We start from the raw sequence: 19544 nt of genomic DNA, 5'->3' as shown, positions 1-19544 counted from the left end.
AAGTGAGACAGGAGTGATGTTTTGGAGTCACATGGGTGGCACCTTTCCAGATTTCTCTAAACCACTCAGTCCTATGAACCATGTGTGCAGGGCAGCCAGGTTGTTCCTCAGCACTGTCGTCCTGTGCAGAGTGTTGTTGGTGATTATGGGATGCTTTGAAGATAGAAAGCAATGATACCCAGGCTGCCATTCAAACTAATGGCCAGCTATTTGTATTCTCCATATTTGTAACCTTATTAAAATGTACTTCATAACAGTAAGCATCTTACAGAGTTGACATCAGGGTTTGGAAAGATGCTTTTATGCATTCTTTTATTAAGCTTAAAAAAAAAAGATAGCTGACTGCTGGTCTGTGTCTTTGCCAAACTTTTTAATATAGTATTTGTTCATAACACTCTAAATACTAAGGCCTAGACTGTGAAGGGAGAGAAAAGTGAGGGAAAGACCATGTCCCCCAAGGGAAAGTAGATAGACACCCTCCCTTACAGGGAGGATTTGAATTAACTTTGAATGATTTAGATTTACTCAGATCCAATTTAATTAATCAGATTTAATTTGATTCAAATTCACTTAGTTCTAAAACCTCAATTTTTGTCCAGACAAGCCATATGGGGAGGAAAATTATATTAATCAGATTACACATGGCCTATTCTTGGTTCTTCTTCTGTATGAAGCAGTTTACAGCTCTCTAGGCTGCCAGACACGAGGAAACTGCAGGGCCCTGGGTGTTCATGCAGCAGAGGTTAGAGGCCTTGAAAGATGGTAGGTGACTAAAACCTCATTCCGCCCCCTTTCTTGTTCTCTTTCATCTTTATCAACCATTAGCAAAAATTGGATCATGATTTAGTGGTTCCCAAACATTATTGGATTCAAAGTCAAAGTTCTGGGCTCCAGACAAGAACTACTGAAACAGATTTTGGGGGTGGTAGGGCCAGGAATCTAGGCTTTTAAAGCTTCTTGGTGATTCTGATTATCTTCCCACACAGTGTTGAAAAGATTGCATGTTTATGGGCCATCTTAGTCTTTGGCAATTGGAGAGATCTGGTCAGAACAACAGCTCTTCCCACCACCATTCCACACTGTCTCCCATTCATAGTACCCTCTGCTATCATAGGTACTGAGGAATTTAAGCCTGTGGACACAGAATATTCAATGCAAGCACTGAAATGCCTCATAATAATGACAGTCCTGACCATCACATCCCAGGGAAAAATAAATCTTCAGCAATGCTGCCAAAGATGCACCTATTAGAATTGATTTTCACCCACTCTGGCTGTACTCCATTCTACTATTTAGACTCTTTAGCATTTGTCCAACTCCATGTAGCTGGTCCCTAGTTGATTTTATCCAGAACCCTCTTCCCTTGAGTGCTTATAAACAGTACCTGCCCAAGGAGCTCATTTAAAAGGAGAAGCCTATGTGCACATAATTCAAATTCTACAACCCCCAGTGATAACGCTATTATGTGTGATTGCAATTCTCTAAATTCTTTCAACTTATTTCCTGCCACCAGAGTGACGAATGCTTTGATATGTTCCTGAATTTCTGTGATGCTTTGCCATGAATTCCTGTAACTCGTCTCACTGATGGAGTTGATCTCAGGGTTAGCTTTAAGTGCTGGGCTGTTCCCAGAAAGAGCAGCTTCAACTGTACCTCCTGCTTAGTGCTTGCCCAGCATGATATGATAGCACAAGTGCACCAATTCCTTCCCTATCTTGCTGTCATTTGGGGCAAACAGAGATTTATGTAATTTTAGAAAATCACATATTCTCATTTTAGAAAGGGAGTTGAATGTATATGTATTTATGCCTACCTGAATATTTTGCAAATGTATACGTGTGGATACACATTGTATGTGATATTAAGGTACACATACTCAAATACACTATAAGACACAAAGATTCCATTATTTTTTGTGTTTCAAACAGCAATACCATGACTGTTTCTGTAACTAATAGTCAAAACAGAGTATATCTGTTACTTGTGTGAGCATAATTGACCCTCCAAAAGGTTGAAATGGGGTCTCGGAATATGGTTCAGTTGGTAGAGTGCTTGCCTTGCATGCACAAGGCTCTGGGGTTTAATCCTTAGCACCACAAAAAAAAAAAAAAAAGTTGAAATGGTTATGTTAGTAGAAATCATTATTCATTCTTGGAAAATGATTCTAGGAATTGGAGACTGTTGGAGGAGCTGGTATAGAAGGACAGAAGGGAGGACATGAGTCTTCTCTACCTACCTTACTAATATATCACCTGTAAGGTAATTGACAAATCCAGCTCATCTTCCCAGGTTATAGAAGAAGAATGGGCCTTGCAATAGTTTGAAAATTGATTGTAGTTTGCAGAAAAAAATCAGGATAAGCTGGAGGCATTCTTTCGCTCCTAGAACCACCTTTCCTCAAAAAAGAGCAGCAGTTGAACCTGCTCTTTCTGGAAACAGCCCCCTAAGTTGTCTTCTCTTATTTCTTATTTCCCTTACTCTAGGGTAAAGCATTTCTACATTTATTTTTCATGTAGTAAATATGCTTAATATAATGTTTATCATTTTAATCATTTGTAAAGTGTCCAATTCGGTGGCATTAAATTTCTGTATTTCTTAATGGTGGATTCCATGAGTCTATCATGTTTTTTTGTGTCTAGCTTATGTGCCCTATGAGAGAGACTAACTAGAGGGCACAAGTGAGAACCCTGGAAGTCCCCAACCTTTCCATCTTCCTCTACATGCTACTTGATCCACTTTTCAAGGGCCTCATGCTTGCAAAACAAGTACATCACCACTGAGCTACAATCCTTGCCCTAGTTCTAGAGACCTTTATTGTGGGAAGCTTACCTACTAAAGATTATGGCAGGTTGACAGTAAAAAACATTTTTTTTCATTATTGAATGAATAAATAAATGAGGGCCAAATTTTAGCACAGGCTAAGAACTGTGAAGGTACAAGGGCAATTTGAAAAAACAGTATGTAATGGGTGGATGTGGCCAGGATATATTCTGGAAGGTAAAAGTAAAGTGCTATGAGACAAAGTTGGAACCAGATTAGGGAAACCTTGGCCCAACAGAGCACTTTCCACCTCATCCCCAACAGAGTGAATAGACAGACCCTGAAGGGAAGACTATGGGCACAGAGAAAGCCTAAGTCAACACCTCCACCCCAAAGAGGTCCCTTAGGGTCTGGAGTGGGAATGGAGGTAGAGGTGGAACCTAAGAATTAAGACAGAATTTTAGACCAGAGCAGAGAATCTACAGACACATTTAACAAGTCACAGAACAAGGAAGCAATGGTGTATGTCCAACCAACATAGACTAAGGGCCTTCTCAGGCCACTCCCTGTGGGCACCCAAGTGGAATAGATGCAAATACTGTCTTCATGAAGCTTCATTTTACTTTGAAAGATAAAGTTAAATTAGTAATTTGGATACAATTTGAAAAGTGCTCTAATAAAGATTTTGTGTTAAATGCAATGGGACATAGTGGAAGGAGAGATTAGTTCCACTCCTTAGGGGTCAGGAAAAGCCTCATAGAAGAGATGACATTGAAATGTAGGCTTTGAAGATGAAGCTCCTCAGAGAAGTCCGAGAAGAGGGGCAGGGCCATCCAGGCCTAGAGCACCGCACAGACAAAGGGGCATGAAATTGTATGGCAAGTAGCACATTGCTTCATACGAGAAGCAGCTGCCCACTAATCTGTGTAGAAATACCAATACTGCTGGAGATTAACCGTCTGGAGCACAAGCGCAGCTGCTCTTTGAGAACCGCTGTGTTCATGGACATGAAGAAACCATGAGAAACAGTGAACCTGGCCAAGACCATCAGAGAAGCTAGAGAGCGGGACATTGCCGTCCAACACCCACATGAACGTTAGCCGGGTAAATGACAAGCTGTTAGTCGTTATTTTGGTTCCTGACAAGTATTTATTTGTTAACATTATCATCAATTTATTCTATGCATCAGAAGCATTTTTTCCTAATGGTCATTTAAAATCACATTTGTATATTTATCCAATAAATTTGAAGGCAGTCCTCTTCACTTCATCTCCTCTAAGGCCCATGAGAAACCAAAACTGAACTGGGAGTGCTACCAGGTGGGCCGGCCAAATGCTTGGAGCTGTATTCATGGACAGTTGGGTTGATCCAAAACCCATCTTTCCAGGCCGACACACATACTTAGTAATTAAAGTGGGGTTTTTATATGGCTTTAAATATTTTAATGTGAACATGCCCTAAGGGTCCTCAGCAGAGTTGGTTTAATAAACTTAATAACCAATTAAGACACCCTCAACTTCAACCTCCAATTAGGTTAATTGTTTAATGAGTTTCAGAATATCTCGTAGGACATTTCTTCCCTAGACATGAGAGAAACACACATGTACACATGCATGCCAGGTATGAATTTGAATCTTTGATTTGTTAGGTACTAGCTGTGCAACCTTGGGAAAATCAGAGAACATCTCTGAGCTGCCTTTTTCTTCTCTATAAAAGAAAAGATTTAGACAAGGTTTTCAAAGTTCCTTCCTGTTCTTGAGTTTTATTAATGTAACACTTGAACGACTGTTATCAGTACAGGGAAGAAGAGGTTCCTAACCTGCACATAATGCACTGTGCCTGTGAGTGAGTGAGTGAGTGAGTGTGTGTGCATGTGTGTGTACATGTGTGTTTAAATGAATCTCAAACAACCTGGTGTCTTTTTGCAAGCAGCAACATTGGGGTTGGATATATCAGTGTACGGAAAGTTTCCTTAAAATTTTCAAATTTTCTTTATTAACTGGCCAATGAACAGATAAACTTTGTAGACAATCTGGAGTTAGCAAGTTGTGTTAGTTTTCTCAAAATTCTGTAGCCCTTTTGTTCCTAAGGCTTGAATGGCTTTTCCCCTCAGGAGCTACACCTTGGCGGATCCATCAGCAATTAAAGGAGAAAAATAGCTCTCACCAACCTGCAGGAGGGATCTTGGGGCCAAAGAAATCACCACCCTATCCTTTGTCCTTCTATTCGCCCATCACCATGACGGGCCAATGCCACTGTGGGAAATTGACCTGGGTAGGAAAGGAGGAGAGAATTATAGAGAAAAGGAAGGAGGAAAATTAAAAATATCATCTGCTTCATTTTCTACAACTGAATGAATGGTCCTTCTTGTCAAGAAGACTTGGAGAGGATAATCTCTTGTTTTTTCCCTTCATATTAAGACAAAAAAGCAAAAACAAAAATTCAACATACAATACAGTGTTAATCTGACCCACCTAGTGCCTAAAAAGACAACTGGTACTTACAAAACCAACTACTTAAAATATGTTTAAAATACTAGTCAGAGGGACATTTGCCTTCACCTTGAGCAGTAACGGAGGGTACCATGACCTGCGGGAAAACAAGGTCTGAGCTGTCCCATTCAGTACAGCCAAAAGTTGTTTATCCAAATCCATGACAAATCTGCCTTTCAGTTTCTTTGAGACACTGCCCCCTCCCTCTGCATATTCAACTCATCTTTAAGAATGAGAAGTTGGCACACTTTCCAGTTTCCTCGGAGCCTGATCTTCCCAGAAGGGCAACATTATTTTACTTAAAGTTCATTTGAATTCCCAGAATTTCAGAAACATCCATATTCAAATGTTCGAGTAAAAACACATTCCAAAGTAAGATGAATTAAGTGCACTCTGCTCCAAATCTGGGGTACTAATGGGGAAAGTTTCTGCTGTGGTTGAAAACATGCTTTCATTTTCAATAAATGCCTCAGGAACAATTTTGGGGTCATAGCTATGGTAGTTAAACCCATTGGCCTGTTAGGGCTAAGACACTTAAGTCATAGGGTATTAGGTAACATTAGCTGATCCTTTACAATGCTAGGGAACAGGATGTCAAATATTACAGAAAAGAAATTCAGGAAAATGCAGAATGAGAACCTTTTCTTAGAGAGGGCTAAGAAGACTGCCAAACCCTGCCCATTCTGAACCTGGAGGCAGGAAGAATCTTGTTTTGTTTTGCCAGGCTTGATTTATATACAGGTGCTGTGTCTTTTACTATGTGAAGCATGCCTGAAGTAATCACGCTGGCGTGATCCATCCAAGATTCACATTTTTGTTCTGTTACCTAGAGAGGAACTCCTGAACATTCTTCAGTGTATTAGAGCAACAAAGTTGACTCCCACACAACAACCTGTCAAACAAACCAGTGTCCTTATATGGTGGAGATGGGAAGGTGGGGAACTGTGATAAACATCCCTACAACCATTTACATTTTTTCTTGCTTCTTGGTAAGATGTTTGTAAGTGTAGTCATGGAGATAAACACAGAATAGCTGACTAGAAAGGTTAAAAGCAACTTTAGAAATCCTCCTGACTAGCATTTCCAAACATAGTTCATGCACATTAGAATCACTCGTGGAGTTTGATAAAAACTTAGATTCTCAGAATCTTAAAAAGATATTGTCTAAATCACAAATCACTAAGATCAGGATCCTAGAATTCTATCGCAAATAGAATTCTAATAGCTAATAGAGTAGCTAATAGACAGCCAGGTTTCAGAACCATGAGTACGCTAATCCACATTTGCCCACTTTCACTACCTGCTGTTTTTTTGGGTGAATAGATGGCTCCTGAGAATGAGTTCAATGGCTTCTCAGAGAAGGTAAGGACTCAAGGTAAACTTAGAGAAACCAAGACTCTTAAAAGTAAATTGGTGATTTCTTTGAATAAATCTCTGTGTGACGTTGTCAGGCCCTGGCATGTGAAGCATTTACTCTGTAAGGAACTTGAGCTTGAGACAGATGTAGACAGAATAGCAAACAAAAGCTGTGCTCCAGCTGTTGTTATTCAAACTTTGCTCCTGGAGATTGGAGCTGAGGGATATTACAAGTGGAGTTGGCCCTGAACCATTAGCTCATCCTGTTAGAGACCCCTTGTCTTAATTCATTTTCTCTTGCTATAACAAAACATGTGAAACTAGGTAAATTATAAAGAATAGAAATATATTTAGATTAGAGTTCTGTAGACTGGGAGATCCAAGAGCGAGGTACCATCATCTGGCGAGGGTTTTGTGTGTGTGTGTGCATTGTAACACGGTGGAGGTCATTAACATAATGAGACAGAGCAAGCAAAGTAGCTTGGGTTTAAATTACAGTTTTCTCATCTGAATAGGGTAATAGTAACAGTATCCTATCTTATAGAGTTCTTGTTTGAAATAAATAATCCTTGTAAACCTGTGCATTGCTGTTAGGACATGCTAGCTGTTTTGTTGTTGTTGTTGTTGTTTGTATCGGGGATTGAATGCACGGGTGCTTAACCACTGAGCCACATCCCAACACTTTTTATTGTTTTCTTTTGAGACAGAGTCTCACTAAGTGCTTAGGGCCTCGCTAAGTTGCTGAGGCTGTCTTCAAACTTGTGATCCTCCTGCCTCAGCCTGATGACTTGCTGAGATTACAGATGTTTGCCACCACACCTGGCTTAGCTGTTATTTTTATAACTTTAAAAAACTTGCCTATATTTCTCATTGTCTTTCTTACTCTATTCCTCACCTGCTTTTTAAATATTTAATCAAAATAAAACCAGATTATTCATGAGTCTTAATAAAAGCACTGAAGTTTGAAAGAACTTTGGATTCAATCACTTTTTGATGATTAAACCACTCAACTCTTTAGAACAAAGACTTTAAAAGATTCCTTAATGTTATAAAAAAAAATCCAAGGTTACATCTCTTTGGTGCTTAGTAAACATGCTTTGATATGTTTGTTTTTCACAATTTTTAATCATTATAGACAGAAGTGGGGCTTGACGTCACGTACATTTATCCTCTAGTTTGGTTATCTATCTTGCATATTGTCCCATTGCCTCAGATTTTAAGTACTCATAGCAGTTCTATTAAATTCCTTTTTAAAATGCAGGAGGTGAGTGAAACAGAGCACTAAAAATATCAAATGGTTTTTCATAGCAAGAAAGTCTGAGTGATAAATAAGAGACCAGACCAAGAATCTGCAAGGTTATCTTTTAAACTTGCAGCCCTTAGTGCTGGAAAGCCTACTAACCATTTGTATTAAAATAAATTGTTTAAGCCTTTTAGTCAGATATCTCGCAGAATGAATTGTTGCTTATGCAAAGGAGTAAAAAATTTGACTCATCTAACATTTTATTTATTAGTTTCTCTTTCTGATTATGGAGCTTAAATAGAACTCAGTTTTCCCTTTTGTGTACAAGATTTCTAGTTTCACATTGACCAAGACTCTGTCTTATGAGAATAAGACAATAAGACAGCAATAAGAAACTCCTACTTTGACTCCTGTAAGTGCTCATCCACCCATCAGAGGTGGGGATAGTGTCTAATTGCCCACAGCAATGGGAATTTACAATTTTTGTTAATGTATAAATTTGTGCTCTAAAAGTTGAACTGCAGTCTGGATTTGTGTTTGGGATAGTCACATGTTGGGTTAGACTATCTAGATTTTAAACTATTTTTTCAGAAATTTTGTCCTCAACTCCAAAAGTTAAGCTCACTCTATTCTGTGTCAGTGCTGGTTCTCCAAGAAGTCACCAAGAAGGAAGACTTATGCATGAGACTTTCTGGGGCAAAATCCATGAAGACTGAGGCATGGGAATGGAAGAGGGCAGGAAGAGCCTTCTCATTGGGATGCAGATCAGATACATGCGAAAGGAGAGAAGAAGGAGAATTGGATAGAAGGAATCTCAGACTGCAGCACGACTCTGTGGAAGTCTCCAGTAGGTCAGGAGCTCCAGAGCTACAACTGCCCATCAGAGGAGTCTCATGTTGGGCATAAGTGGCCCACCTCTAGTACCTTCTCCCCTATTTCAGTCATTGGCTGGACCCATCTGAGTAGGCTGTGACTTTGGAGTGAACACTTGTATGTATCCTAAGGTACAAGAGTTGGAGGCTATTGGCTAACTACCTCCTTCTTTCAGGTATTTTGGAGGGAGAGCTGGGCGATTTGTGACATCACAGTTCGCCCTTCACCCCAGAGATCCACTTCTCTATGCAAGTTCAAGCAGCGGATCTTCCATGGTTCCCATAATCCTCATCCTGAGGAGAAACTTAGAAAAAAAGGTTAATAGGACAAACTGAAGTCTCATCTCTGCAGTTGATCTTAGAGCCAAACGGCACTCTTTCTTTTTCTTACTGTATTTTCTCAATTGCCCTCATGTTGCTATTTGTGACTTTCTTTCTGGTCTTAACCAAACCCTCATCCTCAAAGGATCTGAGCTCCTGGCATTTATATCTTTTCTTTGCTGATCAGCAAAGATCAGCAAAGAACTTTGTCCTTTCATCCTATATATCCAGGACCTAGCACAATATCTGACAAAGAATGGGAAATGGATAAGTTAATTAAATGAATTTTTTATGAACAAATGAATGAAATCACCCTGCTAGAGCTGAGCTTCCATTAACAAGTTTAATTTAGATAAAAACGTATTTTTTCTGAGACTCACTCTAAAATGATGCCCCATAATCAAGCACAATGGCAAATGATTCAGTTGTCTAACTGGGTCTGAACCAAAACTGGACTCAACTCTGGGAGTTGAGCAAAATTATCATTAAAATTTGGGTAAGGGATTACTGAGGGGTGCTGAAGTAGATAAAGTGAGTTCTACATATGTTCATCCTGGCCCTCATTGTGTAAAAGCAGCCCTATATCTTTTGCTGATCAGAACCAATTTCTTTCTGCTAACATGGTGATTCTATCTCTTGCCTGCTGATATCTAGATACAAGGTTTCCAAAGTGTCCAGGTAGAGCTGTACCTAATCTGAATGAGGCTTCTTGCTTTGTGCTCTGACAAGAGGGTGCTTCCTTTGGGGCCCAGGATATGCATCATAGAGTCCAGAATTACTAGGACGGGTCACTGGGAGTAAAGGTGAGACTCCTTCTACTTTCACCACTTTGTATTCTTCCTGAGGAGGGTACAGTCTTACAAAAAGGTGTCTGAAATGTATTGTGTTCTAAAGGATGCCATTCCATGCTCTAGGGCATTGCCACCAAGTTGCCCCTTCAGCTGCACCTTCAATAGGCCATTCCTATAAGGACCCTAATATGCTCTAAGTGCCAACTGAGGGAGACGTGCTGGGGCAACTGTTGTTGGTGGTGTGAAGGTTTTGGCTACCTAAAATTTACTTGGCTCTCTGGTGCTGCTTCAGCTGGATCCTGGGTGTACCAGTTCTGTCCTTTAATGAACTTGCTGGATCTCCGACTTTATGACTTGGCGGATCCAAAATAACCCAACTTATAATGGATAGTTCTGGGTACTTGGTGTTTCATGGTCATGAATTCCAAGTCTACAAAGGTTCAATTACATGTCAAGAGCTGTTTCTCAAAAGATGCAGAATGCTTAACTGCATATGGCACAACTGTGCTCCAGAACTCCAGAGGCCTTAATTATAATTTTCCCACTGGGATTAACAATAAACTCCACTTTCCCACCATTGACATATCCACCATCATTGGTTTGCCAGAATTTATGGCCAAAGTAGCAGGACTGATTGAAGTAGACCTCCTGCAGAGCCTTGTCTGCTCTGGGTAGATGGTTGTCTTCTATGACACTATGGCACACTATTTCTAGGTATGGAATGTGTTGCTTCCAGAACTCCAGAGGCTTATTAGGCACTGTGCTTCCTAGCAAGGTAGAGAATGTAATATGCAGCAATGTCCCAGCACACTCTGACTACTGGACCACGAAAATATTATTGAATGGCAGATTCCTGAATCTTTTTTTGTTGTTGTTGTTCTTTTTAGAGATACATGACAGTAGAGTATATTTTGACATATTTCACAATCATGGGGTATAGCTTATTCTAATGATTCTTGAATCTTTGTAGAGATTTATCCCCATATTCTGAATCATATGGGTCTGATCAAAGTCTCTAGTACTGTAAAACATGTTGTTTTGTTTGCCTGATCAGCAAGATGTTACCAATATAATAATGTTCTGAGGGAAGTCTAGATGGTCCAGCTCTCTTTTCCAGGGTATATTATGTCAAAGTGTAGGATAATTAACATAGCCTTGGTGAGAAACTGTCCATCCCTTTGATTTTCTCCAACTTCCATGAATATTGATATTAAATATAAATTATGGGTACTAGGAAAATGACTCCCATCTGGATCCATAGACCCAGTGTACCCCCTGTAAACTGGGCTTCAAGCAGGACTGTAATTATAAGCTCATGCACCTATGTATTTATTTGTTTATGTCTCTCTAATTAGAATAGAAGTTCTTTGAGAGCTATGAATTTGTCAGTTTTATTTCTTGCTGTATCTACAGCATAATTAAGAGTACCTGGCATGCAATGGGTCCTAGTAATTGAATAAATGTTATTCGTTTATATTATTTTGCTCTGCAATACTTTAACTATGAGTAAAATTGTATTTCTTGTTCTGTAACAAACTGTCTTTCCTCACCATTAGTGTTGTTATTAAAAATATAATAGTAGTAAAAATAATATATTATGGTTCTTCTGTTCCTGGCCACAAGCAATTGCTATCACAAAGGAGACAAAAAAGTTGATCCAGTACTGAAAACCTCATGTGCATGGTGAACTTGACACTGATGTGTGTTACTTGGTGACTCTGGCTATATCCTAATTCTAATGTTCCTGCAGCATCCTTACAACTGCATTATAATCACCCTTTTTACTTGCCTCTGACTTCCCCTAGATTAGATCCCTTAAAGGAATGAACTTTGTCCTTTCATCATATATATCCAGGACCTAGCACAATACCTGATAAAGAATGGGAAATGGATTTAATTAAATGAATTTTTATGAATAAATGAATGAAATCACCCTGCTAGAGCTGAGCTTTAATTTACAAGTTTAATTTAGATAAAAACATATTTTTTCTGAGACTCACTCTAAAATGATGCCCCATAATCAAGCACAATGGCAAATGATTCAGTTGCCTAACTGGGTCTGAGCCAAAACTGGACTCAACTCTGGGAGTTTTAAAAAGGAATTTTTTTTTTTCTGTACTGTTACCCCAGGGCATTCATTGCTCTGTGGGATATGTGATGAAGTATCTATTTCTTTAGAAATAAACGTTGCCTCAAAATAGAAAAAAGGAAAGAAGATTATACTCTGTTGAGAGACTTCAAAGTTATTGCACAATGAAAAAAAATGTGATCTTATGTGTGTGTGTGTGTGCATTTATAAAGATATTATAATACATGTATAGATGTATGTACATGTATATTCATATACACACATATAAATGGTTATGAATAAAGTAAAGTTTGACTTATAGACAAATAGAAGATAATGGCTCAAGGATTTGTTTATATTTACACCACAGAAGATAATCATGATGCCTAGCACATGCCTGACAAAGAATGGAATAGTTTAAATAGATCTAATATGCCATGTATTCATTTGACCAATATTTACTGTATTTACTGAACATCTGCTATGACCCAGAAATTCTTCTAGGCACTTAGAAATATTAATGATAGAGAAATAGGGAGGGAGTAAGGGAGGAAAAAGAGAGAGAGAGAGAGAAGCCCCTGCCCATGAGAAAACATGCAATAAGCATAATGAAATTATATAATGTGTTAGATGGTGATAAGTGCTAAGGGGAGAAAACTGAGGCATATAAGTAGTTTGGGAGTGTCAGTGTGCATATGTGGTTTACAGCAGGAGTGGGAGAGAGTGAATTTCTGAAGCAAAAGAAAGGTAGATGTGGGAAAAGATGAAAGCTTACAGAATTAAATGGGATGATTAAAGTAAGTCCCATTCAGAAGGTAAGATTTGAATAAAAACTTAAAGAAGGAGAGGAAATGAGTAAAATGAGTATCTTTGAAATCATTGCATCAAATATTATCTATGGGTCTTTTTATGTATATTAGTCCATTTTCTATTGCTATAACAAAATACCTTAGGTTGGGTGATGTATAAAGAAAAGAGATTTATTTGCCTCACAGTTGTGGAAGCTGAAATTTCACCATTTGTTGACCCCATCTGTTCAGTCTCTGGTGAGAGCCCTGTGGCTGCATCACAACTAGGTAAATGACATGTGAGGGAGAGATCACATGATGAGATACTGAGGGGGGTCCAGTCCTGTTTTATTTTATAATAAGCCACTCCCTCTAGAACTAACTGGGGTTCCTGTGACAACTACATTCATCCCTCTAAGAACAGAACTTCCAATGACCTAACTATCTCCCACTAGATCCCACTTTTTAAAGGGCCCACTTCTTCATTGAGGATCAAACTTCCAACATATAAACCCTTGGGGGACAAACTGTATTCAAGCCCTACCAGTATATAATATAAATATTTTTATTAAACTAAGTTTCCATGATTATATTCAAAATAAATATTTGAATTTAAACATGATTATATTAAAAAATCAGCATATTAAATAGAAGTGTAATTAATGAGTTTACTAATTGTTCTTTTCTGTTTGTCAGAAGAAGCCTATGTTTAGCTGGAGCTTACATGGTATAAAAAAAAAATTAAGAGCTAGAGAAAGAGGGAACAGGTAATAGAACAGATATTAGCACTATTAACATATTAAGGAGATGCAGTTATTTCATTTAGCAACTTGAGCACTCAAGGTCCTCTATTATATAGTGAAGACTGATATAGCTCAATGGAATAAAATAATGATAAAATCATTATCTGGGGACATTGTTACTGGACACACCTAATGGTAAAGCTTCTTCATGGATTATTTCATATAGTGACTTCAAATACCACTCATTTGATGATAAAAAGTGAGAAAGCTGAAGAAGTTATGTATTTTACCCAATGTCACACAGTTAACAGATAACCAGGTCAGGATATGATTACAGATTTGTTTGCCATCAGATTCCACCTCCTCATTCTTCATGCTATCTACCTCTTGACTATTTTCACTATTTTATTCATATTTACAATGAGAGAGGAAACAAGTGAATTAGATCTTCACAAGAGCAGAGGAGAAATAGGAAATTTGACAAACATATTGTACTTTTACCTCATCCCAGAATTTAACATAGTTCTGGATTCAAGGGTATTCATGGCCATAGGACTTGTGGCACTGTAGCCTTTGGGGACTGAAGCTGAAGATGGCTGAAAAAGGTTCCCAGGACATGGATTTATTAAAACACCTGTTGAGGACAGCTCCATGAGGCTCCCATTCTCTACTTTAGCAGGCCATAGTCTTCTGAGACTACTTGGTAGAAAGCCAGAATGAAATGCTATAGAGTCAACTGACCTAATTCTAAGCTATGTGAGTAATTTTGACTCAAGATCTAGAGATGCATAAGCAAAAGATGAACAGAATCTAAGGAAGGCACAATGGACAGATCCCTGGTGAGGGTAGAAGATCCAAGTTCTTGTCCTGGCTCTGTCACCAACCCACGTGACCTTGGGCAAGTCACTTCACCACTATGAGTCTTGGGTTTGCTCATATGTATGATATCCACAGTTGTAAAGCTTAAAGGATGCTGATGGGTGTGCTTCGTGCAGGAGCTAATGATTAATTATCACAAATAATTGGTTTATGTATGTATCTCTGGAACCTAGGGCAGCCGAAAAGTTTGATTCCAAAAGATTAGAATGAGAAACTCCAGTGCTGGGAAGGTTATGCATAGTAAGAAGTAAGTTACCATAAATTCCTTCAGGTACTTCATCTGAAGTGTCCTCTTTAGAACCAGTTATGGGAATGAGTTGGGTGTTCCATCCTTTCCATGTGCTCCACATCCTGGGCCCCATCAAAGTGTGGGTGAAAAGAAGCAAAGATTGTATCTTAAAGGCTCAGATTATGAAATGGGGAGAAGGAAAAAGCAGAGGGGAAGAGAAGGAAGGGGCCAGGAGATAGGGTTAGCCCTTAGGTTAGTACCATGAACACAGTGTTCGGAAAAAGTCCCTCTGTATCAGGAAGAAAGACCCAGAATCCCATTCAAAGATCTGATAACTCCTTAACACAGTCTGGAGGTGAGAAAATATTGAATTTGTTGAGAGCAGTTTCTGGAGTAGCATAGGCTTTAGGAGTACTTAGTGTTTGTGTAGCCAGGAAGAATCCAGGAATAAGCATGCAACAGAAGGAGAATGACAGTGGCCAGAGTTCATGCGGCCTGGCTTTTGAGTCTGACCCTCTGCACTGGACATGTTAGCTAATTTGCCTGTCATTCCCTTCCTCCCTGACCTTAGAGGGATCAGCCCTTCCTTTCATTCCAATTGTCTGAATTCTGAGTGGGTTTCAGTTTCTTTTAATCAAAAGCAGCTTGACCAGAAAAAACACCACCAAAAGTTCCTTGTCCTGCTGGCTCATGAAAATAGGCAGAAATGAGAGCAGCGTTTCTTCTCAGTCTCCCTACAGGCACATGCCTGTTGCTATACCAAATCGGCAACAGCTGCTAGAGTGGAGAGGGACCAGACTTGTGGATTTTGGGACTCCAGTTTCCATCGACTAAGGGACCCCTCTTTACCTATTGGTTTTGGTGCCCCTCCCCCATTTCCTCTGATGAAATTGCTGCTAGCCTTATAGAACCCACTAAGGCAACCATCCCTCCTCACTCTTCAAGCAGGGTTGGGGTGAGGTGTTAGAAAGTCAGCAGAAGGTCTAAGAAAAGCACTGGGGGCATTCTAGGCAATAATTGATAATTTGCTTCTCAGGGTTCTTTCAGATCTGAGTGACTGCCGCTATTCTCCACATTCTTTCCTAGGACATGTCCCTGGAAAGGGTTGGTTGGAAAGGGGATGGTCTGAGCTTGAGTTACCCATATGCAAGGATTAGGCTCTACCAGAAAACTGAAATTTCAGGGGTTAAAATATCTCTATCCATAAAGATTCTGGAGCAGGGACAGAGCTAGGGAGGAAGCCAAGCCTGCAGAAATGCCAGGTCATGCTTTCAAGACAGATTGTGGATATGGCTCCCAAGGAATTTGAACAAGGTCAGCAATGCCAAGGCAGGAGGGAAGAGCCAAGAGGGCAACTGGGATATCATATGGTGGTCCAGAGGCCAGAGGGCAGGTCATTCAAGATGCTAAAGCCACAGATGGAGCATAAACATGTGGAAGGAGGAAAGACCAATGGAAATAGGGCAGGGAGGGCATGTCTGGGAAGTACAATGGGGTTTATTAAGATGAAACTGGCAAACGGCCACAGTCCTCTGTGCACATTTAGCACACTTCCTTAATATCCTGAAGCAAGGCCTTGAAGTGTCAGTTTCTCATTGGATGTGTACCACAAGGACGAGGGCATACTGGGAACAGAAAAGAAACTTGGAGCCAAAATAAGAGGGAGTCTCCCAAGTCAGGGCAACTGGAGGGAAGAAATGATCATTTGAAGGGGAATATGGCCATGAGAAACCATGATAAGCTAAGGTATAGCAAATATAGACCCAGCTCATAATTGTTAAGGTCCAAAGGACAAATAAACACAGGAAAGCAGAATGAGGAATGGGCTCATTGGCCTTTAGCAAAGACCAGGGATGTGGGCGGGGGGATGGAGGATTTTGAAATGAAAAGCTAAATCTTCTAGGGCAGAAAGAAGGTTGAGAAGAGTAGAAAATGGGGCTGGCAGGGATGAGGCAGGGAAAGCAGATATGAGCTCCATGGTAGAGTATATGGTGGGACTCCCATGAGCAAACTCAGGTGCCCAAGAGAAACTAGGGAAGGGACCGTAGATGGGCATCCGGGGACAATCAAGCAGAACCACTGCTTGAATATCTTAATGCACCTGCATCTTAGGTCTCAGTTTGTAAGCCAAAGAACATTTCCAGATCTCCAGTGACGAGTAGGCCAAAGACTATTGATGTTTTTCTCAACTGGAATCTTAGTCTTGGGGTGGAAGGTGCAGACTTGGGATCATTTCATACCAAATGTGAACAGGGAGATGAGGATCAATAGTGAACCTAACACAGAGGATAGGGAGGAGTCCCAAGAACTCCTAAGCCTCAACAAAACTTCATTAAGTCGTAAGAGAAAGAAATCAAGATTTGCTGGAGTGAGATGGCCATCCTAATATGCTCCTGCCAAGATTGTGAACAGGTATGTTGGTTCTGGAGGTCAATGTGGCATTAATTAGGAAAAGCCATAAAAAATATGCCCAGTCTTTGACTGAAACTTCTACATCTAGAGATCTAAATTACGGAAATAAGGGTTGATATAAACTCAGCTTTATGTACAAGGAAGCTCATTAATATGTTATTTATATTCAAGGAAAACTGGGAACAATGCGAACATTCAATGGTAGAGAACTGAACCGGCTAAGGGAAGAAACTTCCGGAAGATGAACTATTATGTGGCCACACTAAATCATGCTAACTGGCATGGGAAAATGCTTATGTTGTAAATGGTAAGTGGAAAAGGAAAAAGTACAAAGTGGAATGTGTAGAATAATTTCAATTTTGTAAAAAAAATTAAACAGATATGCACAGAAAATAATATAATAAAAGGAAGAATACAAAGATTAATAATCACTATCTTAAGTAGTAATATTATAGATTATTTTAGAATTCTCCACAATTTTCTGAGGCAAGAAAGTATAATTATAAACAGAAAACATAAATATATTGTGTAAAACCCAAGGGAAAACAGGAAGAGGATGGAATGCAATACACGAAGAATTTGGTCTCCTTAGGTGATATTTCATAATTGTGCCTCAAAAGTTGGCATGAGTATATGGTCTGCATGATTTCTAATATCTTTAGAATACTGTTATTCCTGATTACCAAAAAAACAAAACAAAACAAAACAAAAAAACCAAAATCCAGACATAAGACCCCAAATCTTTTATTTCCAAATTACTGAATTCTTTTTTAATTCTGTTCCCTTCAATTCTGTTGAGATATAGCTAAACTTGATCTAAATACATGACACAGTTAAATTTGTGTGTTGTTGTGATGGTGGTGGTGCTGGGAATCAAATACAGCTAAACTTGATCTAAATACATGACACAGTTAAGGTAAATGAGACCCAAACTTGTTGTAATAAACACAAATTTAGGGGCTGGGGATATAGCTCAGTTGGTAGAGTGCTTGCCTTGCATGCACAAGGCCCTGGGTTTGATTCCCAGCACCACCACCATCACAACAACACACAAATTTAAGTGGTCCTTAGTTTGTCATTCAATTGTGGAAATAAAATGACATTAAAGGCAATCAGTGCTATTACAACCCATGCGCTTTGATTTATAAAACATGCCAGAGCTTCTGGAGCAGGTGAATTGAGAAAGAGGAGGCAGCAGAGCTGGGAGTAAGGAGTGGCCAAGTGTCAAGATCTCTCTGGTGAGTGGATACTCAGGATCCCTGGGAGAGTAGCCAGGAAGTTTAATCTGAAGGAATTTGGCAGGGGCAGAAGGTGGTTTCATGGCCTGATGTTTTAATGATTCAAGAATAGAGACATGTTTACCTGAGTTAATGGGGGTTATGGGAGTGAGCAGGTGATGGTGTAGGGATTGTAAGGACAGTTAAAGAAGCAGGAAATGCTCAAAGCTGCATGCTGGACCTCACAGAGACAGCACATCCTTTGAGAACCAGAAGCTGCTTTAGAAAACAGTGCAGCATGACTCATCCTGTAGGTCCTGGGGGACCAGCATCAGGTGCCCTGACTCCACGCTTCTGCTACGTTTGATGATGACACAATTGCTTTTGGTCTCTGCTTCCCACTGTAGGAACAGTGACCATCCCATTTCCTCCATCATTTTTTTTTCTGACTCCTGGTCTCTGCTCACGAATGGTATCTGCCATCTAATGTTGTCTGCTTTCTATATGTTTTTCCAACCTCTGTCCCTATTACCAACAGCAGTCCCCTCACCTCACTCCTATATAAATGCTGTAAAACAGAATTTTATTGGTTCTTGTTCATTACCGTTTTCCTTATTAGGTAGAACTCCCTTGATAGATTACTTCACAGGATGCTGACAGGCCTGTGGATGGGCTGCCCTTGGATCAGATACGCAAATTTTGTTGAATCAACTGGGGTCAGGAAGTAGAAGTTTGTGGCCAGCTTTCCTCAGTGGGAGTGATGGGCATTTCAGGTTTTGGAAGAATAAGAGATTCTTCTCCGATGCACAATCCTTCCAGTCTGAGAATGAGTCCTGATCAGAGGTTGGAGCAAGACAGGTAAATGAAAGCTGAAAATGTTGTCAGAATAATAGTTCAGCAGCCAGTCTGAGCCAGCATGGCAGAGCATAGGAAAAGATTACAAAATGCATGCTCAGATGTCCATGGCTACCTCCAGCATAACAAATTGGGATAGCATGACAAATGGTGGTAGACTGGCAGATGGACTTCCTAACACAAGCAAGTCCTGGGCAGGATTAGCTTTGAATGGAACCATAATGAATCAACATGCTGGATGCCTCTGGCCCTCCCTAAAAATTCCAGGGGTGCTTTTGCATTGTATAGAGAGAAAAATGTTATTCTCCGAACAGTTTATTCTTGAGCTAATAGTGAGTTAGGAAATAATTCCTGAATTTTTTGACTTGAGAACTCTGAATTTAAACACAAAGCAGAGGCTGTGAAGCACTCCTAGCAACTCAGGAGACTGAGGCAGGAGGATTGCAAGTTCAAGGCCAGTCTCAGCAATTTAGTGAGGCCCTGCCTCAAAACAAACAAACGAAAATTAAAAAGGACTG

At 39.7% G+C, this 19544-nt stretch overlaps 1 long non-coding RNA gene across 1 annotated transcript in view; it reads left to right on the top strand.

Annotated features, from left to right (window-relative positions):
• LOC143405109 (uncharacterized) overlaps positions 1-18918 on the top strand; it is a 74478-nt gene extending 55560 nt beyond the window's left edge. Inside the window, exons 4-5 of the long non-coding RNA XR_013091971.1 lie at positions 17126-17261; positions 18791-18918. This is a non-coding gene — a long non-coding RNA (uncharacterized LOC143405109). The remainder of the gene's footprint in view (positions 1-17125; positions 17262-18790) is intronic.
• The last annotated feature ends 626 nt before the right edge of the window (positions 18919-19544 follow it).

This window comes from Callospermophilus lateralis, chromosome 7 (assembly GCF_048772815.1).
Source record: "Callospermophilus lateralis isolate mCalLat2 chromosome 7, mCalLat2.hap1, whole genome shotgun sequence".
Lineage (NCBI taxonomy): Eukaryota > Metazoa > Chordata > Mammalia > Rodentia > Sciuridae > Callospermophilus > Callospermophilus lateralis.
This window is presented reverse-complemented; position numbering and strand designations above follow the sequence as displayed.